The sequence below is a fragment of the Hyaena hyaena genome, unplaced genomic scaffold (assembly GCF_003009895.1).
Source record: "Hyaena hyaena isolate Hyena2069 unplaced genomic scaffold, ASM300989v1 scaffold_7, whole genome shotgun sequence".
Classification (NCBI taxonomy): Eukaryota; Metazoa; Chordata; class Mammalia; order Carnivora; family Hyaenidae; genus Hyaena; species Hyaena hyaena.
This window is the reverse complement of record NW_024080639.1, coordinates 4738485-4766288: the sequence shown is the minus strand read 5'-3', so window position 1 is coordinate 4766288 and position 27804 is coordinate 4738485. Positions and strand designations below refer to the sequence as shown.

The following is a 27804-nucleotide window of genomic DNA, read 5'->3' as shown; positions in this document are numbered from 1 at the left end:
GCACAGGCATCCATCCTCCCCAGCCAAACTGCGAATCTAACAGAAGCAGAGACCGTGCTTGGTCGCCGGCCAGGAGCCTGCCTGAGGCTGGCGGTGCCAACCCCATCTGACTGGCAGTCTCCAGGATCCCCTGTGAAACGGCTGGCTTTGGGGTCGAGACCCACTGCAAGGAGAGGTATCTGATGTCCGTGTCTTCCAGGGTGGAGGTTGCTTTCTCTCCAGGACCCTCCTGAGCCCCTTTCTGGCCCAGGGTGTGCCTGTTAGAGGGCGCTGGGGGCGGGTGGCAGGGGAGAGGGCTGATGCCACAGTGGGACCATGTGTGCTGCCTGACACCGGGTCTCTCTGAGCAAACATTTGTCCTTATGTATCACCCAAGGACCACTCAGGCGGCAGGAAGCCCGCAGGCGGGCGCAGGAGTGAGCCTGCTGGCAGCGGGAGGGTATTTTTAGAGTTTTGACTGACGGCCCTTTATTAAGCTGTCGCTGCCTCTGCCCTGGCCCCCAGCCTTTCTTGGCCAGGACAAAAAAGAAAGCACATTGTCATTTTGTTAAGAGGAGGGTCCTGGCAGCCCTTCTGCAGTCCCTCGCCAACTGGACAGGTTATTTCTCGCTGTGTCTGGGGTCCAGGCACCCCCGTGGGTGCTCCCAGCGGGCCCCACAGCCTGACCCTTCACACATCTGGCAGTGATAAATGGCTTCGGCATCGCTGCCATCACCTTGCACCCTCTGATCCCACTCACTTTGTTCTCCCTTTAAAGCCAGTGGGCGGGTTGGGGGGGGCGCTCTCTCTTCTTCCCCTTCTCCATCAGCCGTCTCCTGGATACTTGCAGGCCTGTGCTCTGATACCACTTGAAAGGGACCGCAACAGTCACTTATCTGGTCTGGGAAGTCCGGCCATGAGTTGTCTTTGCTGGCTCGCGGAGTGTGTGGGGTGGGAGTGCTTGCCAGTGTATGGCTGTATGCCTGTACACGAGTACCTCATTCATGCCTGTGTATGCTCGTGTGTGTGTGTGTGTGCAAGTAGATCTGAGGATGTGCTTCTATGTGCCTTTTAATTACTATAGCTTTATAATTTACTTTGATCTCCAGTAGGGCAAGACCACCCCATTCCCACTGCCCACCCCCTTACAAACATCTTCTGCTCTTTTAAAATTTTTTCTTGGGGTGCCTCGGTGGCTCTGTCGGTTAAGCATCTGACTCTGGCTCAGGTCATGATCTTGTGGTTCATGGGTTCGAGCCCCGCATCGGGCTCTGGGCTGACAGCTCAGAGCCTGGAGCTTGCTTTGGATTCTGTCTCCCTCTCTCTCTGCACCCCCACCCCTGGCTTGTTCTCCGTCTCTCTCTCAAAAATAAAAAAAAATGTTTTTCCTTGATGACACAGTAGTTCCAATCTCAGGAATATGCTCAGTGAATTTGTGCATAAATGTGGATCAGAAGACAAGTATCAGAATGCTTTTTGCGAAATCTCCAAGCTGGAAACTACCCCCAATGCCTGAGAAGAGTAGAATGGTTAAATATATGGTGAGATAGGCATACATTGGGATATTACACAGAAGTGAAAATAAAAGATCGACAACTCAGGCAACAGTATGGATGAATTGCACAATCCTATGTTGAGTGAAAGAAACCAGATACAGAAAGTACATATGGTATGGTTCTAGGTATAGAAAGTTGAAAACCAGGCAAAGCTCATTGATTAAGATAGAGGCAGCATCAAGCTCTCTGCTGTCAACACAGAGCTCACTTCAGATCCTCCATCCCCTTCTCTCTCTGCCCCTCCCCCTTCTCTTAAAAATAAATAAATAAATAAAGATGGTAGTGACTACAGGGAGATAAAATGGCAGTTTCCTGGGCAGTAATCTGTTTTGTGATATGGGTCTGGGTGACCTGGGTATGTTCACTTTGTAAAACCTCATTGAGTCGTACACTTCTAATTTGTGTACTTGAGTATGCTGTTCTTGTGTTATAGTCCTCTGTAAAAATTTTTAGAATAGCTTAGTGAGTTCAATGAAAAATGCTGTTGGGTTGGAATGGCATTATATTATAGGTTAATTTGGGAAGATTTGTCCTCTTTATGACATTGGGTCTTTTCCTCCATGAACATGGTATATCTCCACTTATTCAGATCAATATTTACATGTCCCCAGTGAAGTTTTATGGTTTTCTCCAGAGTCCTGTGAATTTCTGGTCGGGTTTATTCCAAGGTGGTTTGTGTGTTGTTGTTATTGTGAAGAGAATATTTTTTTCTCTCTTATGTTTTTAGAAAAAGTTGTGGCAAAATACCTAAAAATTTACTATCTTAACCATTTTAAGGTATACAGCACAGTGACATTGAGGGCAGTCACATTGCCACATCACCAAATTCATCTCCAGGATGTCCATCTTCCCAAATTGAAACCCTGTACCCTCTGAACATGACCCTCATTCCCCTGCCCCCCTCCGACCCCCGTTCCCTGGAAACCACTACTCTCTTTTCTGTCTCTACATTTGTCTATTGTATGTACCTCATATAAGTGAAGTCAGGCAATATTGGTTCTTTTGTGACTGATTTATTTCACTCAGCATAATGTCTTCAAGATCCATTCATATTGTAGCAGGTATGTAAGAATCTCATTCCTTTTTAAGGCTGAATACTTTTACTGTTTGGGTGTACCACATTTTATTTATCAGTTCATCCACTGATGGGCATTTGGGTTATTTCCACCTTTTGGCTGTTGTGAGTCATGCTGCTGTGAACATTGGTGCACAAATATCTGTTTGAGTCCCTGCTTTCAATTCCTTTGGGTATATACCCAGAAGTGGAATTACTGAATCAAATGATAATTCTAATGTTTAATTTCTGTTTTCCAAAGTGATTGTGCTATTCTACTTTAAATTAGTTTGGCTGGTGTGTAGGAAAGTGCTTGGGTTTTTGAAAATTGATCTTGCAGTTTTGTGCATATCATTTTGTGCAGTTTTATGCATTGTGTGTGTGTGTGTGTGTGTGTGTGTGTGTAGGAGTCACACTCACAAAAGTATGACTTTTAGATAACTTAGAATTCTCTGGCTGCATGTCCTGGAAACCCCACCTTGAGCTGGCTTCAAGAGCCGGGAGTTTTAGTCTTTCACCTACCCAGACGTCTAGAACTAGGGTGGGCTGTGCCCATGATAACCAGCAGCTCAATGATCTCATTCTTTCTGTCTTGATACTACTACTACCTGCTCCCCACAAAGCCAGATGATTGTAAGATGGCTGCCGGTGACAGGGGGGCCACGGGCTTCTTTGGCCATGTCCAGGAGGACAGAGCAAAGCTCCTCCCTGGGCACGGACTATGGCTTCTTTCCTTTGCAAGCAAGTGACTCCAGTAGCCCAAAGGCAGGCCTCTGAAGGAAGTTGCAGGTTCAAGCCCCTCGGAGCAAAGCCGAGAAGCCAGCAGTGGGGCACAGCTGCGCAAGAACGCAGGAGGCACCCAGGGGGTCTAGGAGGGAACCCACACTGTCCCAACCGTAGTGTCGAGTTACCCAGAGTCCTCTTCTGCGTCTCTTTGCTCAGGCTGGCTGCTCTCATCTGCTCAAGATGGCAGCCCCGGGCCCTGGGTCCCTTCCAAACGTGACAATATCTGGCCCACGAAAGGGACCATCTTTTCCTGTACATCTCACTTCATCAGTGAAGAAACTTTTTGCAAAAGCTCCCGCCTCCTTTCCTCAGGCCTTGCTGGCTAGAATTGCGTCACAGGCAGATTCTGAAATCAGGGAAATGAGCTCACTGTGGCTGCTTAGACGAATCTAACAGACCCAAGGAACACCTTGTGCGAGCTTGTGGCAACACGGAGGGTGGACACCTGTGGAGACAGCGGTGGGAGGGGAGGAGCTGAGACTCTGAGCCTTCCCTTCTGTTGTTCTGACCTCCAGAAACCACAGTTACTCTTTGGGGAAGTGTGAGTGTGAGTGTGTGTGTGTGTGTGTGTGTGTGTGTGTATGTATGTGCGTGCGTGCTGGGGGTGGGGTCACACAGCGGGGTGGGAGGGAACTTCTGTAAGAAGCAGAGCTCAGCATCACGGGAGGAAGAGAAGGAGCCTATTCCTGGACTCGGGGGAGTGTGGGCAAAGGGTGGGATCGGAATGAGCAGAGGCATCTCTACATCCTGCAGAGAAAATGCTGGTTGCACCTGTTGTGTCTTTTATCTGTACAAGGATACAAAGGAGGAAAAGAGGAACACACTTTTATTTTATTTTACTTTTATTATTTTTTTAAATTGAAAAAATGTTTAGTTGTTTTGAGAGAGATTAAGAGTGCCTGTGAGCAGGGGAGGGGCAGAGAGAGAGAGGGAGAGCGAGAATCCCAAGCAGGCTCCACGCTGTCAGCTCAGTGCCTGACGTAGGGCTCGTCCTCACGAAGCGCAACATCATGACCTGAGCCAAAATCAAGAGTCAAGACGCTTCACTGACTAGGCCACCCGGGTGCCCCAGGAACGAGCTTTTAGATGCAGCTCAAGACTGAATGCAGTGATTCTTTCATTCATTCCACAGATGCTTTCTGAGGACCTACTCTATGCCAGTCTTGTGCCACGCACAGGTCACCCAGCTACCAGGAAAGCAAGGCTCGTGCCGGCATGGCACCCCACTGAGAGGAAACGATCGCCCACTTGACCTTCAGCTGTGGCTTGTAGCACAGCGTGGCCAGCTCAGGTGGTCAGGCCGCGTCTGTCTTATGTGCTGATTATTGCCCTCAGCTGGGTGACTCGACCCCACAATCAGTGCCAAAGTCATGTTGTTGCAAAGCGGACCTGCCTCTCAGCCGCTCCCCCTCAAAAATAATGCTCTGTCCCTTTCAAAAGTGAATAAACATTTAAAAAATTTAGATTTTTCAAATTTCCCATTTTATATCCCACATATGCATACACATGCATGAACACACTACACACACAGCTGGGGAGGGTTTAAAATTGCAGAATGAAGAGGAGGTATTGTTACTTTATTTATTAAAAAAATTTTGGGGGCGCCTGGGTGGCTCAGTCGGTTGAGCGTCCGACTTCGGCTCAGGTCATGATCTCATGGTTCGTGGGTTCGAGCCCCGCATCGGGCTTTGTGCTCACAGCTAGCTCAGAGCCTGGAGCCTGTTTCAGATTCTGTATCTCCCTCTCTCTGACTCTCCCCTGCTCACACACTCTCTCTCTCTCAGAAATAAATGTAAAAAAATTTTTTTAAATTTTTTAATGTGTATTTTCAGGAGAGAGAGAGAGGCAGAGCATGAGCGTGGGAGGGGTAGAGAGAGAGATACAGAATCTGAAGCAGGCTCCCGGCTCTGAGCTGTCAGTACAGAGCCTGACGCGAGGCTTGAACTCACGAACTGTGAGATGATTGCCTGAGCCCAAATCAGGATGCTTAACCAACTGAGCCACCTACGTGCCCCAGGGGTATTGTTACTTTAGGTGACGACAGACCAAGCTTGGTGTCTTCAGTTTATTTCTTTCTCAAGGTCATACAGATAAAGGCATAGCTCCCGTTTAAAAACACTACCTTTGGGGGGCATCTGTCAGTTAAGTGTCTGATTCTTGATCTTAGCTCAGGTCTTGATCTCAGAGTTATTGAGTTCAAGCCCTGGGTTGGGCCCTGTACCAGGCCAGGAGCCTACTTTAAAAAACAATAATAAATAATTTTAGAGTACATGCACTCATTGAGCATTTGCTACATGCCAGCAAAGCACTTTGCATGCATTTGCCCATCTTGTCTTCGCTATAATCATATGCAGTCGTAGTGTTGTCATTGGCATTTTAAGACTAGGGAAGTGAGGCTCAGAGAAGTTAAGTAACTTGTCGAAGATCACACCTATATGTCAGCGTTTGATCGGGAAAGCAGAACCTCTACGAGCGGTACAGACGACAGCTTTCTTATGGGTGTCGGACTGTAAGCATCATGCAGGCTGTTGCCTCCATGGTCCCCCTTCATGAGCCTCCCAGGAAGGAGAGCTGGATGTGGATGGCTGTAAGGACAGATTGGATGCAGCGTCTGTCTCTCATCCTCTCCGACCTGGATGCTGTGGGTGACCCACAGGAGAAGCTGGCGCACCTCACAGAGTTGCACCACACCCGGGCCGCACTGGGAGAGGCTGAAGGAGGTCTGGAAGTTGCTGGGGAAGCTGGGTGGGGCTCAGGGGTAGCATGCGTAAGCTGCGCCGGGGCCGGAGCCCGACACTGGCCTTGGGAGCAGGAAAGCCACGGCTGCTGCCTGACCGCCGCCTTCTGCATCTCCCGCATAAGGTCTGTTTTGGCCACCGCCAGCTCAGGAGCCCTGGGAAGTTCTGGGGCCATGTGGTTCCAGCTTAGCTGAGCCGACAGTGCGCCCGGGCGTTGCAGGTACTAAGGTAAGACTGGTCTATCTCGTGCCAAAGCCCCCAGAATGTGATTTTCATTGTGTTTAGCCAGAGTGGGTAGCCCCGATGGAGGTGTGGAGTCACACCCACAAATGTGACTCTGAGGTTGGCTGGTTACTATAAGTGGGTGCAGCACCAGGGAGTCGTGGGGACTGTAGGGAACCGAAGAGCGCATGCTCTGTCCACGGTGGGGGAGCCACTCCCCAGCTCCCGCCCACTGCTGTCTTTTAGGAATGTGGGCACAGTATGGCCAGATAATCTGATTTTTTCACTCTAAGCTGGAGATATTAAATTTGGAGTGAGAGAGAGGAGAGAGAGACACAGAGAGAGAGAGAGAGACAGATCTGCCAATTCAAATGTGTTGGCAACCAATTTGAATTTTTTGGACATCACTGTGCAAATGAAACAAAATCTGACTGTGGATTGGATTGGGCTTCTGGGCTCCCAGTTTGTGACCTTTAACCCTAGTAACTTCTAAGGTCTTTTGTATTCCAGAAGATTCTCCCCAACGTGCTGGCTAGGCTCTCGAGCTGCTGATTTGAAAAGAAGACTGGGAGGCAGCCCCCATCCTCTGCCTCCAGCTTCCACACCAGCATGCTTCCTAGAGCCTGGTTACCTTCCTCTCTCCTTGTTTGTAGCCGCCTCTCAAATGCAGAGATGTCCAGATCAGACTCAGTTGGACCGAGAGGTGTGATTGCATTTGAGGCAGGGATTTAGATTTCCTGAATCCGCTCCTGGTGCTTATAGCGCTTTCTCGTCTACACCCACCAGCTACCTGAGCACCTTTTTTCTCTTGCACTGGGCAAGATAGGTTTTGTTCTCTAATATTGAAACTTTTGTTTTGTTTACATCCTTCATACATGCAACAATGCACTAGTGCAAACTGTTCGGTGATGTACCTTTTCCATTTTGTCTGGCCTCCCCCACCTTCTTTACTCCCTCTCCCTTCCAACCCCTGCTTGCAAGCTAGAAGTATCTTTCCGTGCTCCTGTTGCCCTCAGGGAACCAGAAGTATACAGAGCACACGTGCGCCCGTGCTCGGTACGCATGCGCTGTTAGAGGGTTTCCTCGTTTGTTGGTCAGATTACCAACACGGGGAGTTACAGACGCCTCTCTGCCTGTCGCTTTTCTCCCCCTCCGCTGTGGAGTGCCCCGGGTCCAGCTCGGATGTATTCTTCGTGCAGGCTGAGTCTAGGGTGTCCTGTGCCGTCATTTGGTCGTCCCTTCCTACTGATGGACACCCAGCCTGCACGTGGAAGTGTGGCCAGGCTTTGCCGCGTGCAAGTCCAGAAACTGCAGCGTCGTATCACCACCAGAGTTTATTTCTTGCTCTGTCCCAGGGCAGCGTGGTCGGCAGCCCGCGGGTGGTGTTCTCCAGAGAGGGACTTGGGAATCACGCTCCTCCCGTGGCCAGTCATGGGGTCTCCTGTGTCAACTGCAGAAGCAGGGAGATCGAGGAGGAGATCGCTTTCGCCCTCCATCCATTAGCCAGGACTCAGTCACGTGGTCCCAAGCAAAATGCCAGGGAGGCTGGAAAACAAGGTCTTCCCTGTGTGCCAGTCTCTGCCATGCTTTGTTTTGAGGTTGATTTTTTTTTTTGCCATTATGAATAATAATTTGATAAGCCTCTTTTGTCAAGTGTCCTTAGCATATGGTAGTTTCGGGGCGCCTGGGTGGCTCAGTCGGTTGAGCGTCCGACTTCGGTTCAGGTCATGATCTCACAGTTTGTGGGTTCGAGCCCCGCGTCGGGCTCTGTGCTGACAGCCCGCTCGGAGCCTGGAGCCTGTTTCGGATTCTGTATCTCCCTCTCTCTCTGACCCTCCCCTACTCACGCTGTCTCTCTCTCTCTCTCAAAAATAAATTTAAAAAAATTTAAAAAAAAGAATATGGTAGTTTCATTTCTATCAGATAGATTTCTAGGGCAGGGATTGCTGGGTCAAATATACATAATACATATATATTTATATATTTGAGAGAGAGAGAGCATGCAAGTGGGGAGAGGGACAGGGGGGAAAAGAGAGAGAATCTTAAAAAAAAATTTTTAATGTTTATTTTTGAGAGAGAGAGAGAGAGAGAGCGCGAGCGAGTGGGGTAGGGACAGAGAGAGAGAGAGAGGGAGACACAGAATCCAAAGCAGGCTTCAGGCAGGCTCTGAGCTGTCAGCTGTCAGCTGTCAGCACAGCTTACAAACCTTGAGATCTTAAGCAAGCTCAGCGCAGGGTGTGATGTGGGGCTCCATCTCATGACCCTGGGATCATGACCTGAGTTGAAATCAAGAGTCAGACACTCCAGGAGCCTTGATGGCTCAGTCGGTTAAGCGTTGGACTTTAGCTCAGGTCATGATCTCATGGTTCATGAGTCTGAGCCACGAGTCCTCCTCTGTGCTGACAGCTCAGAGCCTGGAGCCCACTTCAGATTCTGTGTCTCCCTCTCAGCCCCTCCCCTGGTTGCACTCTCTCTCTCTTTCTCAAAAATAAATAGACATTAAAAAAAGAGTCAGAACCTCAACTGACTGAGCCACCCAGGCGCCCCTAGATGTATATATTCTTTTAATGCAAAATTTTAATACAACTCCTGAAGTTCTAATTCCTGTAGCCAGCTTTCTTCTTAAAAAGATTACAATAATTTACATGTGCAGTAACAACATGTGAATGTAGCTTTCTCCAAATCTCTGGCAGCAATTGCATTCCTGGTTACTGCTCTTTTAAATTTGCCTGTGTGATATCTCATTGTCAGCTTAATTTGCATTTCCCTGACCACTAATGAGTGTGAGCATCTTTTCATTTGTTTGTGGCCAGTTGGCTTCATTCTTTTGTGAATTGCCTATTCATGTCCTTTGCCATAATTTCTTTTGGGTTGATTGCCCTTTTCTCTTCCATTTGTAAGAGCTCTTTGTATATTATAGGCGGTAACCCTTTGTCCTCTGTATCACAAATAGTTTTCCAAATTTATTGTTTGTCTAATTAACTTTGCTTATAGTATCTCTTGCCTCATGAGAGATTAATATTTTTACGTTGCCAAATGTGCCTGTCTTTTTAATATCTATGTCCTGGGTTTGCCTTCTCGGAAGGTCTCTCCTTACTTGGGTCCTTTAAGAAACTGCTTTCTGGTCATGGGCTGCGGCCTGGAAGAGGCTTCCCTCCTCCCATCCCCCCGGGTATTTCCAGCCACCCTTGCTACTCCTGCCCATGTGGGCACCGAGGCCCAGACTTGATTCCTGTGAAACTTTTCGGGCCTTTGGGAGCTGAGCAATCCAGGTCACACAGCTGGAGGTCAGGGAGGGGCCCTGGGCTTGGAACTGAGAGCCTGGCCTCTAGAACTGGTTTTGAGTTGCCTCTGTGACCTTGGCTGAATCACTTGGCCGCTCCAGCCCTCAGTCACCCCACCTGTAACATGGGGGCACAACCCTTGCCTCGGTGGCTTCCTAGGGTGCCGTGACCCTCAGAGGGTGAGATGGGGTTGAGCACTCCGGAGGCTCAGAACCACGGATGGTGAGTTGCCGTGACAGTGTGGCAACTGACAGTTTCTGAGTTTTGACAATGAGTGACTTTACATACATCGTCTCATTTAATCCTCAGTGATCCTAAAACATAGGTATCATCACCGTCTTTTTAGAAATAAAGGAACATAGACTCCGAGTGGGTAAGTTACCCACCCAAGATGCTGAGCAGATAAATTACAAAGATGTCAGAATTTGAGTCTTTCCTAACCTCGATGTGTGTGTGTGTGTGTGTGTGTGTGTGTGTGTGTGTGTGTGTGTGTTAGGCTGGCTAGGAGAACTTTACAGTATTTTAGAAGCTGCAGAGCTTAAAGATTAACGTGAAAAGCACGGGAGATTTTGTAAAACACTCTGGATGTTTCCTGCGAGGCCAACCTTCCTGACATTCGGAGTTCTTACAACCTGTCAAAACAGACAAGAGTGACCAGGGCCAGGAAGGGTGCGTGAGGCCCCTGACATACCGTTATCCCTTGGGGGAGGGGGCAGGGCCAGAGGGCTGGTCGCTGGCTGAGGGCACCGAGAACTAGCTCGCTGTGAGAGGCACTAAGTTACCACGGGTCTGGGGCTCACGGGCTGATGTTGCTCTGAGTGGTGGGAGTGAGCGCAGGGGCTTAGCAGGGCTCACGTCTGGCTGTGACGGGCGGAGAGCCAGGCCGATGTGATTGTGGCTGCCTGTTTCCACAGACTCTAAATCCCTATGCCACGATGGCAGGTGCAGGGAACCCCTCCCTCAGCATGACTCCCCTTCCTCTGCTAATAAAACTACAGTCAGTTGGCCATGTCTTCGGGGAGACTGGCTCTCTTTCCAAAGAGGTCATCTTGACCAGACCTAGCCAATCACAGTAATGCCTCTCTCCTGGCAGAGATGGGCCTGGGTTGCAACTCTGACCAGGGAAGCATGAGGAGAAGTCAGGGAAGGGGGTCTCCTTGGCTTCGAAAATGAGGCTCAAGGTAAGAATTATGAAGATGAATAAAGGAAATCTCATTTAAAATTGTAATGGGAGGGAGCATCTGGGTGGCTCAGTCGGTTAAGCATCTGACTCTTGGTTTCGGTTCAGTTGGTGATCTCAGGGTTCATGAGATCAAGCCCCACATCGGGCTCTGTGCTGATAGCACAGAGTCTGCTTAGGATTCTCTCTCTCCCTCGACTTGGCTTGCTCTTGCGCATGCGCGCTCTCTCGCTCTCGCTCTCTCTCGCTCTCTCTCAAAATAAACTTTAAAAAAAAAAAAGGAATTGGGAGGCCAGTAGAGGGAGCTCTTGTGCCCTGTCATTTGGGCCAATTGCAGACCCACCAGTCAGAGAAGGACCCTGCAGGTCAATACTGTTTTAGCTGTTGCAGCAAGAGGAAGGTTTCCTCTTCCCCTGACAACAGCCCAGCCAATGGGAGACTGTCACAAGTCAGCCAATGAAAAGCCACTAGACTTTGAACTCCCAGTTTACTCCCATAGACTTTTGGTTTATAATAGCCCTCCCTACTCCCCCCTTTGTTTTCCTTTGAGTGTACCTTTCCTTTGTCCTCTGGACTTATTTATGGTTTTGTTATCGCTTTCTTGTCCCAAATGGCAATTCTCTGCTATTCCCAAACAAGCCCATGTTTACTGGTAAAATAACTGGCAGTTTTATTTTTAAGGTTAACGGGATATCTCCTTTTTCCTGCTTTGGCTCTTCCTGTGTGAGGTCATGATGCTTGGTTCAGCTGCAGCCATTCTGTCACCATGAGGTGACAGGTCTCTAAGGGTGGCAGAGCAGAACCGGCAGAAACATGGTGGTTGGAAGTGGTGATGCACTTGAACCAATGAATTGACCAAACCCAGAAGGCCCAACCTTTGGATACTCACTGGCCTGTGAGATGACACATTTTTCTTGCTGTTTAAGTCCCTTTGAGTTAGATGTTCTGTCATCTGAAGTCAAGTGCAGGCTGTCTTTGCACATTGCAAGGGTAGGACCAGAGAGTCCGAGTGAGACGGTGAGCGAGATAGAAGCTACTTAAACTCAGAATCAAGTGCTTTAATCTCAGGACGACTTTGCACTCTTAAATTTATCGAGGACTCCAAAGGCCTTCTGTTTATGTAGCAGAGAGCTGTCAGTATTTACTATATTTGAAATGCAAACTGAGAAAGCTGAAAAAGATTTATGTATTCATTTCTTAAAAGTTCTATCTTAGGTTAACGTAAGTAACTTTTGTTTTTTAATGAAAAAGAACTAGATTTTCCAAAACAAAAGAGATTTGGTAAGAAGAGTGGCATTGTTTCTGTTTTTGCAGATCTCCTAATGTCTGGCTTAATAGAAGACAGCTGTGTTCTCGTATCTGCTTCTGCTTTCAATTTCTTCCAATATCACATGTCATGGAGCCCCTGGAAAATTCCGCTGTGCAAATCCGGGGCGAACGAGTGTGAGAAAGGCATAGGCCGTCGCAGGGTTTGTATTAGTTTTCTGTGGCTGCTGTAACAAATGCCCATAACCTTGGTGACTTACATCAGCAATGTATTCTCATGGTTCTGGAGGCCATGGGCCTGACGCCCAGGACTGGACAGGGCTGTGCTGCTCCCAGAGACTGGGGGAGAACCTGTCCCTTGCCTCTTCCAGTTTCTGGTGTCTTTCCACGTTCCTAGGCTTGTGGCTGTGTCACTCACTTCATTCTCTGCCTTCATTTTCATGCACCTGCCGTGCTGTGTTTCTCTTACGACATTTGTCATTGGATTTAGGGACTACCCAGATCATCTGGCCTTATCTCCTCAACTCAAAACCCTTAATTATATCTGCAAAGATCTTTTTTTGCAAAGAAGTTTCTATTCACAGTTTCTGGGGATTAGGACATGGGCCTATCATTTTGGGGACCACGGTTCAACCCACTACAGTATCATTACAAAAACAATTCAGCCTGCGGAACCCCTGAGTCGTGGGGACCCCTGGGGTCACCAGGGATCTATGGCTTCCATACACGCACAAACAGGCAGATGATGGTAGGAGGGCCAGACATGCTTAGCCTGATAATCCAGTGAAAAGGAAGTTTCTGGATAGAGTCCTAGAGGGAAGATTCCAGAAGAGGGGAACAAGAGGTGTCCAGTGTGTGAGAGAGGACCAGCGAAGACGACAGATTGGGGAGGAAGGTGGCAGGTGGGGGGCCTCTCAGTACCGGAATGCCCAGTTTGGGGTAGCTTGCTGTCACTTGAAAACTGATCCAGGCTGATACTCACCAAGAGCTCTGCGTGAATGAGGCCGGCGGAGAGAGGGATGGTGCAGGGAAGCAGCGGCCGGGGCTCCTGTCTGAGGCAGGGACAGGACGGGACACGACCCAACACTGACCAGGTCAGATGAGAACTCAGAGGGCACGGGTGCTGGAGAAAACCCAAGAGACGCCCCCGAGATTGTGAGAGGAGTCCCCATCCTCGAGTCCGCGTGAGAGAGTGGCCTCGCTGCCTGGTCGGCAAAAGCTGATGAGCTTCGCAGCTCAAATGACAGGCACCCTTAACCAATGCCCAAGTGATCGGGCTGAGTGGGACCAGGAGCCCAGGAAGGAGATAGGTGAGACCCTTTTGCAGGTGCCAGCTCCCCAAGGGGCCTGTGAGGAGTCCCAGAACCCCTAAGGCAAAGGGATCACATTTAAAACAGATTAATCCCTCGCTCCTCACTTTACAAATGGGAAGTCATAAAGAAAACGGTTGATGATCGTCACATCATACCAATGCAAAAAAAAAAAAACAAACAACCCTCCTCCAACCCCTCCCTCCCCCACACACTTTTAGGTCACAAAAATCACCTTAAGAATGGACAAAAGACCCCAAACTGGGAAATATCTGCAATATATATGAAAGGTGAAAGGTGAGCATCTCTATGATGCAAAAAACACATCCAATACCCTCAGCAGCAGAAAACAGGCAAAAGACATAAACAGGCAATTTAGAAAAGAAGTACAGACAGCTAATATGAAACAAGATGTTCAGTCTCACTTAAAAAAAAATGAAAGAAATGACCAAATGTCTATAATGAGCTATAATTTTTCACCTATCTGTTTGGCCATGACTGGCAATTAAAATAATTGATAGTATCCAGCTCCGGCAAGCGAGGAAGGAAAATTGACCCTTTGCGCCGCTGGAGGGAGAATTAATTGGTACAGTCGTTTGGAGGGCAGCTAGAAAATGTGAATCGAGATGCAAAGTGAGCCTGCCCTTTGACCCCGCGGTTCCACGTCTGTAAAATGGGGACAATAAGACTCCCTATTTCAGTTAATTGTTAAAAAGTCTCAAGTGAGCTAAGCCATTAAAAGCATTTAACACAGTGCCTGGCAGAAAGGGCTTAGGACATGTTAGCTATTATTAGCGATTTATCCTGGGATATAAGATCCCATGTGCAAAAGGATGTGTGTACAGCATTGTTTTCATGAGCAAAACACTGGAAACGAATGGATTGTTCTTCAAGAGGAGCAAAGAGGCGATTTCCAGGAGAGCCCACGTCTTCTGCAGTTGCAGGCTGGACTGGAAAAGAGCTGAAGGTCCTTGGCCAACACTGGTCACAGATGTGTTTTCTTTGTGAAGTTTATGAACTTGCATCCTGGTGATTTGGACACTTTTCTGTATATATGTACTATTTCAATGAAGAGTGAGACACATAGGGGCACCTGGGTGGCTCATGGGGTTAAGTGCCCAACTCGTGGTTTCTGCTCAAGGTCCTGATCTCATGGTTTTAGGAGTCTGAGCCCCGCATCAGGCTCTGTGCTGACAATGTGGAGTCTGCTTGGGATTCTCTCACTCCCTCTCTCTCTGCCCCTCGCCCCACTCACACTGTCTCTGTCTCTCTCAAAATAAGTAAAAATGTAAAAAAAAGTAAAAAACAAAAAGCACCCACCAGCCCTAGAGTAGGAGCTCATCTAAATAAATACTACATGTATATGTACAGAAACAAGTCTAAAGGGACATTTATTCCATTGTTTTCAAAGTTGCTTCTGGGTGGGCGGACTAGGTGTCATTTTTATTTTCCTTTGTGCGTGTATCAATATTTTCTGCTTCCCTTCAATGGTATGTATTACTTTTGTAATTAGGGAAAAACACGTTCTCCATTAGGACTCTTTGTCTAAGAGTCAAAAATCCAACTTAGTGTTATATAAGGAAAACAATGTAATTAATTGGCACGTGACTGAAAAATTTGGCAATGGATTTGGTTTCAGGCCTGGAATGAGGCTCAAAAGAGGTCATGGGGAAGTTGGCCCACCCATTTCTCAGCCCTCTTCGAGTTCATTGGCCAAGAGCCAGAGGTATATATCAATAGGTCCAAGAGACCAGAGCGGCTATATGGTGCAGAAAAGGGAGAGGCCCAGAGGGCTTCTCAGAGGAGGAAGCCAGGAGGTGAGCCTTAAATGATGGGCAGGATTTTCAGGGACAGTCGGGGTAGAAAAGAGCTTCTCTGCAGAGTGAAAAGCGCTACAAAGTGATAGGTGTATTGCAGCATGAGTAGCAGGTCAGTCAGTTGCCGAATGAAGCTCATTATCAGAGACAAGCATGAAAAGCTTGGCTGAGGCTTGAGAGAAAGGAGCCTAGCTCATTAGTCAACATTATTTAGGTTTGTAGTCGCAGAAGCCCCATTCAAACCATCCAGAAGTTTGGGTTTCAGGCATAGCTGGTTCTAGGTGCTCAAACTATATTTGCTATCAGGACAGAGACTCTTTGATTCTCATTATCTTGGCTCTAATTTCCTCTCTGTGGTCTTCATTCTCAGAGAGTGCTCCCTAACTGTAGCATCCAGCCCAGATCCTATGTAGCAAGTCTAGGGAAAATAATATCTTTTCCCCACCAGTTTCAGAAAAAGCTCCAGGACTGACGATTATTAGTTTACCTTGATTCCCGTGCTCATTCCTACACTAGACACTGGGGGCTGGGGAGCCAAGCATCTTAAGGATTTAGGTCTGGTTATGTGGCCATTCTCGGAACCAGGGGCTGGTTCACACAAGTGACTTCACACAAGTCACTCGGGCACAAGGAACTGTAGTCAGATGAAGAGGGGCTCCTTTCTGGGTAGGCACAAGAGCCGCTGTCAAGTAAAGAGAGGACACTCTCCTCTCCAGGCGATGCTTCAAGTTACGCAGAAGGAAGACGGGCGGGGGCACTGGAACAGCGAGCCCGGTTTACCCCAATGTCTCCTCCTCCCCGTGAGCCCAGAAGCTCCCAAAGGTTGGGTGCCCGCGCCCGACTCCTGGTGTATTCTCCACGCTGCCTGGCATACCACGAATGTACAGTATGTGTGTGTTGACTGCCTTTCATGGAGCCCATGTAATGACCTCTGTTTTAACCAGACCTCTTTACCTTGCAAGTGACATTCTGTTCAAATCGCCATAAGCAAAAATGGGGAATGCATTGTCTCTCACATAATTAAAAGTCGGCCGAGTATTTTGCTTCAGGTATGAATTCAGTTGTTTAAAAGGATGTCATCAGTTCTCTCGGTCTCTTTCTCTCTGTCACCCTCCACCTTTTAAAAATACCTTTTCCAATTTGGCCTTCTTTTCAGGCAGGCTCTCCCACCGAGGGAGCAAACGTGCTCCCCGGCACCAAACACCCAGGTCCCCAATTATTCCAGCCGGAGTCCTGCTGCAGACACTTATTGGCTCCGCACCGGTCACATGACCAATTCTGAACCAATCACTGTGGCCAGGGTGTACACTCTGATTGGCCAGCCTAGATCATGGGCCTAGAGCTACAGGCGGCCCATCCCTAGGGCTGTGGCCTCAAAGAAAATCAAAAGTTGCTGGAATAATGGTTGTCGTCCAAGTGAAACGAACAGACGTCCACCTGTGCTGACCCCACCCCTTTGGGGTTCCCTGGCTTTGGGAGCCAGTGGCTCTGAGCGCATAATTAACACCCTTGTCAGAAGGACCTTGGGCTCCCACTTCCGGAGACTCACCCCGAGGGGGGCTACGATGGGAAGGGGCAGGGGAAAGCGGCCTCCCCTCTGAGGCCGCCGGTGCCGAGTTTCTGGCTGAGCCTCTCTTGGAAGACTGGGTCACAAAGCTCTGAAAATGGATGTTTCAGATGGAAACGCAGACACACAGTTAATTACAGCGTCCTGCTCGGCGCCACCCTAATTAAGGCAGTCCTCTGATGGGGGCCAAGATTTAATACTCTCTCTTTTATAGTGCGTGGTGGCAAGTGGCGGCCCTGTCCTCTCCCCACCCTCTGATGCTCCCCTCCCCTCCCTCTGATCCTGTCTGGCTGGCCAGGGCCTGGGTGGAGAGGGCCGCCCGGCAGGCAGGCAAATGAGAAACACTATCTACATGCCATCGCAGGGACATAGCTGCCCTCCCGGGACAGAAGACAAGTCGGGTGCCGTGTAGGAGGCGATGTGAGGGGCAGAAATGTTCGTCCTAACTCTCTCCTTCTGGGAAGTTTTCGAAGAGAAGTGTTAGGAACTATCTTGGCTCTGAGGCCTTCCAGGAAGTGGGCAATGGCTCCCAGAAAGCACTGGCGACCTCGCTGGCCAGGAGCGCAATCGGGTCCCAATGGCAGGCGTAACGACCTACCCTGATGCAAATAAAATGGGGAGGGCAGCTCTACTGCCCTCCCCCCCAAATTAAAATACCGTAGAATTTCTTTGGAAACCTATGGAATTTCTCTCTGCTATCTACAATATAGAATTGTCTGGTCCATCATCAGAGAATTCATTGGATGGCAGAACTGGCAGGGACATAAAAATCATTTCACATTACAGGTGAAGAAATTGAGGTCAAGATAGAAGGGATCTTCCCAAAAGCCGAGAGTGTGTTCGATAGGCATCGATGATGGCTGGCAACTAGATCTTACCTCAGGTGCCACTGCTGAGTGATCAGACAGCCGGAGGCTATGACGATGTGGCTCTGGGGCCTTTATCTTGCTCTGTGGGGAACAGACTCTTGATTGATTAGTGATGCCTACCATGGGCACTGGAGGGGTGGGAGGGGTCCACGTGCCAACTTTTTGCCATCCCATGTCAGAGGGATGCTCTGAGTCAGGCTCTGAAAGTTGGCAATCTTGCAGGGCTTTGGCTGGACAGAGAAGCCGAGAGTCAGAACAGATTTGCTGAGAAAGGCATGAAATCCACAAAACTTGCCACCAGGGTGCCATGAGGGATTTGTGGTCACAGTTGCAACATGGGAATTTCCAAAGGTTTTCACGTTAAGGAACATTCTGATAAAGCTTGGGCTGTGTCTCGCAGCCCTGCCTACCCCCTGGAGCTGTGAGTCTACTGTGCCTGTCCTGTTCTTCATGGGGAGCTGGGCCAGGCGGTGGATCTCCAGACACATGGAAGGGAAGGGTGGGGCCTTGTGCAGAGACATGCATCGGGATGCTGGTCCCGGAGTTCAGAAGCTTGCATTGAAGGGCCAGGGCTGACAGCCTGAGTTCCAGGACACCTAAGTTCTCCTCTTGCTTCTGCTGTCACAGCTGTTCCCGAAACAAGCTCCTTTCTCTGCTAAACCTCACCTCTGCAATGAATGAGGGCACAGTGGTCTCCTGGATTCCTTCAAGCTCTCACCCTTGAGCAAATAGTCTCCTTTCTTGGTGTGTATGGTAAAAGACACATAACATAAAATGTACCATGACAACCATTGAAAACTCTTTTTTAAATGTTTATTTATTTTTGAGAGAGAGACAGAGCATCAGTGGGAGAAGGGCAGAGAGAGAGAGGGAGACACAGAATCCGAAGCAGGCTCCAGGCTCTGAGGTGTCAGCACAGAGCCTGACACGGGGCTAGAACTCATGAACCGTAACAGCATGATCTAGGCCGAAGTCGGACTCTCAGCCGACTGAGCCCCTCAGGCGCCCCCCATGACAACCATTTTAAGTGTATGGTTCTGTGGTCTTCAGTACACTCATGTGATTGTGCCCCCACCATCCAGCTCCAGAACGTTTTCATCTTTCCTAACTGAGACTCTGTCCCCATGCAACACTGGCTCTCCATTCTCACCTTCCCTCCTCATCGCCCTGAAACCACCATTCTTTCTGTCTCTAGGAGTCTGAGCACTCTAAGTACCTCATATGAGTAGAAGCCCAGAGTACTTCTCCTTTTGTGACTCACGAATTTTACTTAACATAGTGTGTGTGTCTTCGAGATTCCCCCAGGTTATAGCAGGTGTCAGGATTTCTTTTTTAAGGCTGACTAATATTCCATCGTGCATATATCCCCCGTTTTGTTTAGCCATTTGTCTGCCGAAGGACACTTAGGTCACTTCCGCATTTTGCTATGGTAAACATTGCTGCTATGAACACAGGGGTCCAAGCGTCTGTTTGAGTCTCTGTGTTCACTTCTCTTGGGAATATGCCCAGAAGTAGAATTGTTGGATCATATGGTCATTCTATGTTTAATTTCTGAGGGATTTTCACACCATCTTGAAAAGCAGCTGCCCTGTTTTTCCATTGCCAACAGCAATGCGTAGGGGCTCCGATTTTGCCACATCACCACCATACTTGTTTTGTTTTTGTGTTTTTATGTTTTGGATAACAGCCATCCTAATAATATTAAGTGGTGTGTCGTCATGGTCTTGATTTGCATTTCCCTAATCATTAGTGATGTTGAGCATCACTTTGTGTGCTTATTGGCTATTTGTACATCCTTCTTTGGAAAAATGTCTACTCGAGCCCTTTAGTCATTTTTAAAGTGGATTGTTTGAAAAATTTTTTAATGTTCATTCATTTTTGAGAGACAGAGAGAGACAGAGAGTGAGTGGGGGAGGGGCAGAGAGAGAGAGAGAGGGAGGCACAGAATCTGAAGCAGGCTCCAGGCTCTGAGCTGTCAGCACAGAGCCCGACGTGGGGCTCGAACCCATGAACCGAGACATGGTGACCTGCACCGAAGTCAGATATTCAGCCAGCTGAGAGCCACCCAGGTGCCCCCAAAGCAGATTGTCTTAAAGAAATAAATTGGATTATTTATTTCTAGCTTGTTTTAATCTCCTATGAGGGCCCTGAAGGACAGGTGCTAAGGAAGGGTAATTTTTTTCCAGCTTTACTGAGGTATAATTGACAAAAAATGTAAGATATTTACAGTGTACAAAATGATGATTTGATACGTGTGAACTTTGAAAGGATCCTCACCATCAGGTTAATTAAGACACCCATCACCTCACATGGTTACGTGTGTGTGTATGAGAATGGTTAAGATCTACTTTCTTAGCAAATTTCAAGTATATTACACAGTTTGATCAACTAGAACCACCAAGCTATACATCAGATCCTCAGAACTTACTCATCTTACAAGCAAAAGTTTATGCCTTCTCATTAACATTCATGTTTTCTTTGTCCATTCGTCCATCGACTGACACTTGGGTTGTTTCCATGTCTTGGCTACAGTGAATCACGCATCAGTGAACATGGGAGTGCAGATATCTCTTCAAGATAGTGATTTCATTTCCCTTGGGTATATACCCAGAAGTGGGATTGCTGGATTATAGGGTAGTTCTACTTTTTATTGCTTGAGGAGCCTCCATACTGTTTTCCACAGTGGCTGCACCGATTTACATTCCCACCCACTGTGCACAAGGGTTAGGAGGGGTAATTTTTGATGGAAGACGGAATGCAGATGAAAAGGCTCAAGGCTGAAACACGTCCTCCAATCCCCCCACCCCTTTGCTTTCTGTGGTATCGTTACCCGCAGTCAACCACGTTCTGGAAGCCGGGGATCCTCCTTACATGTCATAGGAAGGTGAATAGTAGCCTAACACTAGCTCACGATGCCTACGTCAGTCACCTCACTGCTTCTCATCAGTAGGCATTTTATCATCTCATATCATCACGAAGGGTGAGAACCCAGCACAGTAGATATTTTGAGAGAGAGAGAGCACATTCACATAACTTTTATTACAGTAAACTGTTCTAATTGTTCTGTTTGACCATTAGTTTTGGTTGTTAATCTCCTACTGTGCCGAATTTCTAAATTAAACTTTATGGCAGGTATGTTCGTGTAGGAAAAACCGGAATACATGGGGTTCCAGGCATCCCCTGGGGGTCTTGGAACATCTTCCCCGTGGAGCAGGGGCGACTCTTGTACAGTCTGGTGTCTCTGGTGCTCTCTTCATCGTGGCCGCAGTGGTGGAGGCTTCCTCCCTGGCTTTCCAACTGCCTCGTCTCCTACCCAACCCCAGTTGCCCCAGGGCCGCCTCAGGGGCCGCCATGATCCACGAAGCAGCACTTGGGAGGAAGAACTTCGCACCCACACTCCAGAGTGAGTCTCTTTCCCCAACCCTCCAACTTCAATCTGGAGCCTGGCTCTCACTCGACTTATCTAGAAGCAGGTGGGGAGGAGGGGAGACTCAGGACCCCCTGCTTCCTGCATGAGGCTGCTCTAGCCACAAGAGATTGAGCCCCTCAAGTTGTCTCAATAAAACATCTTGACACGCTAAGGCTGGGAACGGTCCCTGGGACTGGAAGGGCATTCAGGGCACCAGGTGGCTGTCCAATGGGGCTGTCTGTCTGTCCCCTCAGCATGGAGCTCAGAGGAAATACCCTGAAGGTGACTCTCCTGCTGCCGGGAGTGCGGCACCCTTACCTCGCTCTGCTGGGTTTCTCTCCACCGACTTCCAGTGACTCACTCCCCACCGACTTCCAGCGACTCAAGGCCTCTGCTCTCCAGGGCCCTGTGGCTCCTTGTCTCTCACAGCCTCTCAGCGGCCGCTCCTGCTCTTCACCGATGTGGCCCTCATGCCTCCCAGTCCGGAGGGGGGACTCAGATTGGCTCAGTGTCCTAGGCCACCATCAGGTCCATACGGCCCCATCTGCCCTTGGCCCTCGGTCCCTTGCTCCGTCCCCGGGCGGAGTGGCCCCAGCTGCCCTGGTGCGTGGAAGGCCCCGGCCACATCCCTGTCATCACATCTCTTAGCACCGCCAGGTGACTCCGCTTTCCCCCGGGGGCAAAGCTCGGGCTCTGGCGTGGCCTCCGCTGTACCTGCCCAGGTGCGGGAGGGGCGGCTCCAGCGGTGCCCACGGAGGCGGAAGCTTCGTGCGGCCCTCGCTGACGCAGACTCTTCTGAGATGCTGTGCTTCCGTGTGTCCTCCGTGGAGATGTCACCCCACTGGGTTTTTTGGGAAGCCAGGACAAGCTAGGTCACGCTCACATTTGAATTTTCCTTTCCTTCAGCCCCTCTGGCTTCCGTTTAGCAGAAGTTTAGCGGACGTGCTCTCGGGGTCCCTGCCCGTGGACCGCCAGCTTGGACTCGGCGCCGGGCAGAGGGAGAAGCGGGTGGTGATGCAGTCTCGGTGGGGGTCCTGAGGCTGGTGGGGGTCTTCAGAGTTGTCCTGAGTCAGGGTGAGGGAGGGAGAGGGCCTCTATGCCCCGGTGCCGATCAGCCAGCCATGGGGGTGCTTCAGAAAGGGGCTGGAGCCAGGGGGCAGGTGACGTCAGGAGAGCAGTGCCAAAGAGGGCGGGCAGTTGGGGGCGACCTGCCCCCAGCACTCCCAGAGCCGGGAGAGTAAGTTCTCCGCTTCAGAAGGGGGATCCACTCACCCCTCTTCCGGCCTCACGGTCCCCTTTCCGCTTATTCTTGCTTCCCTAGGAGCGTATCTACAGTCACACTTTAGCAAGTAAGCTTTAACCCAGGCTCTGCTCTCTGGGGGATCTGGGTTCAGACACCCATGAAACCCTCTTTCCGGGAGATCTTAGTGTGGAGATGTACCACAGGCCATTTGCTAGTCCATGATATGGCTTCCCTTAGGTCAGGTGGTCAACCCTCGACCAGGTGTCCCTGGTCAGAGACAGGGTGAGATGGGGGTCAGCTACCTGTGCTCCAGGGACGGGGTGTCCCCTCTTCCCTCAGCAGGGGACCGTGAGTGGGGCCAGTCTCCAGGGCTGACGCATCTGGTACACCTAGGTGTCTGCTATTTAATGGGCTGTGCCTGGGCAGGGGACAGGCAGCTCAGGACGACAGACATGGATTCTGTCCTTGGAGCTCACAGTGCACACATTCCCCCTTTCCTCACAGAGCTCTTGGGGGGAACGCAAGCAGAGGTGGAGGCAAACGCTTTTGACTGCCCTCCCCCATCAGACGTTCCCCCTACCCTTGTGTCTCAGGAGGTGAACGGTGAGTGCTCTAACCTGGTTAGTGTGGCCCATGATCGGTTTGAGTCTGGGCATGGACTCGGCTTGGTCAGAACCCTGAAGGGAAGTCTCAAAAGTTAGATTTGGAAACGGATTTCCTCGCCAATGAAACGCAGCACACCAGAGGAGACTTCTCTTTTTGCCAAAGTGCACATGATTGCCTGAAAATGCAAGTATGTTGTGGCCCTGTGACTGGGGCGACGTGGTGGGTATGGTGACGGCGGCATCGTTGATGAAGTCACCGAGCCACGCAACTGACCCACCCTACAAAAACGGCTCCGCTCTGGGCTTGTAGTTATCTGAGGTTTCGACATCCTTATTGGATGTCTTTATAGGACATCCTTATAGGCAGCAAACAAGAGCGAGGCCTCTGAAGCCTACCTACCACACATTAGGGGTGTGACCCAGGCAAGATGCTTAACCTCTCTTGCCTCACTTTCCTCGCCTGTAAAGTGGGCGTAAAATAAGATCCACCTTGTAAGGTGGCTGCTGTGAGGTGTAAATGGGTTTGCATGTGTGAAGCGGTTGTTACAGTATCTCACACTCAGGAAATGGTATATAAGTGCTGTTGATAGCTATTTAGGGCCCCTTTAAAGATAGCTCTAAGTTAACAGGTAGGCAGAATTGGATTGATCACAAGCCTTGGTTTGTGACATGCCACTCGCATATTTGTTCATATAACGAGCACCTGTGAAACTGTCACTCAACTCAAAACTCAAGAACTCGAATATTGTCTATTGTAGTTCCTCCCCCATATGTGTTTCTCTCGAACTAGCCCTTGATCACTCCATCCCAGAGCCCCCCAGTTGAGTAGCCCTGAATTTTATATTTACTATTCTTCTGTGTGTCTGGTTTTGTATAAAAATGTACATCCAGCCAACACATTACTTTGTGTTGCGTGCTTTTGAGCATCATAAAGGGGGTACATGCTGTGTGGTCTTCTGGGAATCTTTCTTTCCACGAAGGTACTTTTATTTGAGGTGTCTGCTTCTCACGGCCAAAGGAATCCAATCCCATAGCCTCTTCACGAAGGAGAAAGGCCCGCTTTTTTTTTTTTTTAATTTTTAAATGTTGTTATTTATCTTTGAGAGAGAGAGAAAGAGCATGAGCAGAGGAGGGTCAGAGAGAGAGGGAGACACAGAATCTGAAACAGGCTCCAGGCTCTGAGCTGGCAGTCAGCACAGAGCCCGACGCGGGGCTCGAACCCACAAACCGTGAAATCATGACCTGAGCCGAAGTTGGATGCTTAACCGACTGAGCCACCCAGGCGCCCTGAAAGGCCCGCTTTTAACAGACAAGAAACAGCAGTTAGGTCTTTCCTCTTTCTCGATTCCTGCACTTAATTGGGCTGTGGAAGTGCGCTTGCCCTCGTAAGGGTCCTTCCAGGAGCGCCCTTCCTCTGAGCTAGTGCTGGAGGGCTTGCCGGCCCCGCCGCCCTGCTGTGCACACAGCCCAGGTGGGAGGCCCCGAGAGAGGATACTGCTTGGAGCCCTGGTCCCCGCGTGGAGATGCTGTGGCCCCTGTGGAATTTTTCTGATGCCTTTGAATCCCCACTGGGATTCATTTTCCCTTTTCCATCCCAAATATGGGCTAGGGCCCTGGAAGGCGTGGGAGAACTAATTTGAGGCGAGCATAAATGCTTCCGTGCCAGTGGAGCCCTGGCCAGCAGGAATTCCAAGCCATCGGAGAAGCCTGCCAGCCTCTGGCTGGACTTTGGCCGGGACCCTCTGCTGTAGCTACTTTTAGCTGGGAACATTTTTTCCCAGACTCTTGAAGGCCACACTTGAAGGATTATGATTTACTCAACAAAGACCCCAAACTGGCCAGGGGCATTTCTATATCAAGTTCGCCATTTACATGCCTTCTTCCCCAGGTTCCTGGTTCTGGGTGGTGGAACCTACTTATAAGACCCAGAGCTCAGGAGGGAGACAAACCTGGTCTGCCTCTTACTGATTTTTGGCCAATGACCTAACATGTATGAGTCTGTTTGTTTCCTCATCTGGAAAATAGAGATGATGGTGATGATGATGATGATGATGATGATGATGATGATGATACTAATATCTACCATAAGAGTGCTGAGAATTAAGTGAGGTAATAATATATATGAACATATTTGCACATAATAGTGTTTGTACCAGTCAGTCCAGGTGAAGTTATGCTACAGTAGCAAACATCCCCCAAAGCTCAGGGGCTGAACACAACAGAACTTTTTTTTAATGTTTATTCATTTTTGAAAGAGAGGACATGAGCAGGGCAGGGACAGAGCAGAGGGGGACAGATGATCTGAAGCGGGCTCTGCAATGACAATGGCCCAATGCGGGGCTCAAACTCAACGAACCGTGAGATCATGACCTGAGCCAAAGTTGGATGCTCAACTGACTGAGCCACCCAGGAGCCCCAGCACAACAGAAGTTTATTTTTCATTCTTATAAAATTGGCTGTAGGCCTAGGCTGCTCCCCAGGTCCGCTTTCCCCCATGTGTGTGATCCATGATCCAGAAGGTCAAATTCTGGTTCCACCATTTCAACAAGAAGCCCCCACGTTCACTGCGGCAGAGGAAGAGATTGGCTGAAGAATGGGGAAGAGCCCTTTTGCCCTCAATTAATTGGACAGAACTACATACACGGCCTCACCTAGCAGCAAGGACGTTGGGATATATAGTGTTCTGTATGCTTGGGGAGGAAAAGTGAACCAGGTACTGGGGAGAACTTAGTGTCTCCCAGTGTTCAATAAACATAAGTTTCCTGCCTTTATTTTCTACCCTCAAAGAGTTTAGAACCTGTTCAAGGTGACAAGGCATAGATAGATGAAAAGATAAACATATTTTCTTAGTTCCTTAGAAGCATGCTGTCCTTTGCATTTTGTAGAAGGCTTTTCAGCCTCATTTCCATAGTCTCCTGGGGAGGCTTTTTCCTGCCGGTGTATGAGAAGGAAGACCGGGAGTGGAGTGTGGGAGTCCTGTGTAGGGACTGGACGGCAAGTTTCAGAACCATCTGGCTTTGCAGATGAAATTCAACTGCACCAAGCCTCCCCGGAGGGCAGAGCATGAGGCTGGTAACTCGGTAGCTCTCTGTGCCCAGAGAGAAGGACAGACCATGAGCCAGGCAGCAAGCCAATGCTACGCATACTGTCAGTCATGTTATTATTAGCACCCCAGTTTTACAGGTGAGGAAACTGAGGCTCAGAGAGGTGAACCATTTTGCCAAAGATATGCAGCGACGACACAGGGGAGAAGGGGTGAGAGGGGGGATCGGGAAAGCCTCTGGCTTGCGGAGTGGGTCAGTGATGCCTGGCCCTCCCTCAGTCCTGCTCGTGCTCTGACCCAACAGGCAGGACAGAGGGAGTTGTTCGCAAGATGCCAAGTGGGAAAACCCATGAGGGGCTCTTTGCAAACCATCCAAGGTGCTCACGGGAATTTTCCACAAATACAAAATAAGATGGGACTTTTCAGTGTAGAAGCAGCCAGTTAGTGGCTCCTTTTTGGATAGAAGGGAGTTGAGGAAGGAGGATTCCACTGAGTGAGGGAAGGCATTCTTCTCCACGTTGGGGCCTAAAGCTGGCTGAGATCCGATTAAAGTGTCCTTTCCTTGTAAGATGGGGAAACTGAGGGCCCAGAGCAGGGAAGGGTCCCTTCAGGGTCACACAACTAGGGAGTGGCAGAGGCAGGTGAGAACTCGGGTCTTCAGATGCCTGTCCCCCCCCCCCCCCCCCCACAGCCACCTCCTGATGCAGAGCAAAATGGGGGTCAGAGGGCACGAAGTCAACACCAAGCCCTGTGTGATGGCGGGATGCAGACCCTCTCCTCCGGCCTGGGCTGTCCCCGAAAGCCTACAGCATCCCAGAGAGGAAGGGGGCAGGGAGGTGATGCCCCCACCACACCTCAGTCCCCTAAAGTATCCCATTTTCCATAAGGGTGATCTGCGATCTGTTGTTGTGACATTTTCTTTTTTTAGGATCCTGATACGATGGCAGAAAAATCAAGACCAGGAGGCATCAAAGGGTGATCAAATGCGAGATACCCTTGTTCCTTCTGCGTTGACCAGTGAAGCAGGCCAGCTCTGCACGAGCCTTCCAGGTCGCCCACTCCTGACCTTAAACTACAGCTCGCTCCCTAGTAAGTGTGGGCTTGCTCCCCACGCTCCAAACTTGGCTTTGCCAGGAACTGAAGTTTGGAGTGTTTCGCAGCCCACCCGGCCTCCCCATCTCTGGGTGTGGCACACCAAGGGCGGTGTCCCGTAGTGGGTGGGAGCCCCCCCCCCCCCCCCCCCCCTGCTCTGTCCTCCGGGTAGCTCCATCTGTCCATCTGTGTCTCCCACTGGCTTTAGCCTGTGTTTGGAGGCGGCACCCGGGGGGCGGGGGGGGGCAGTCAAACTGTCCGTTCCCTGCTTCTGCTCCCACCAGGCCACAGCCCCTCCCTCGTAGCCTATCCGGAGGTCGTCCCTTCTGGGTCTGGGACCTGTTCCGCATCCCCCTCCTTCCAGGACTGATTGGGGTTAACCGCTCACGGCGGCTGCTCCCCCCTCTCAGGGCGCCTCCGCCCCTTCCGCTCCCCTTCCCGCGTGAAGCCCCCTCGCCATCCCTCTGGAAGGTGGCATTTGTTTCCTGCCGGGACCGGACTGACACAGACCGAAGGGGTAGGACGTCGACCCCTCGGACCCAGGCTGTCCCGGGGTCCTGCTGCCGCCCGCCGCCCCGGTGCTGCCGACGGCTGGGCCCCTCCGGTGCCAGGCCCGCGCCGAGCTCCCGCCAGCCTTATTTATTTATCGAGCAACATGCAAGCACAGTTTCCTTTTGTGTCTAATGTGTCAGCATTTCAGTGGATTCTGGCTTCAAGGCTTGGATTTTGTTGACAATAATGAGATCACCCAGACAATTATCGTTTGATTTTTCAGTTTGCCGGA

The 27804-nt window shown here is 49.8% G+C and overlaps 1 long non-coding RNA gene across 1 annotated transcript; it reads left to right on the top strand.

Annotated features, from left to right (window-relative positions):
* Positions 1-27804, top strand: LOC120238385. The gene is made up of 3 exons (XR_005530204.1): positions 1-175; positions 20761-21031; positions 26857-27804. It is a non-coding gene; the product is annotated as an uncharacterized LOC120238385 (long non-coding RNA).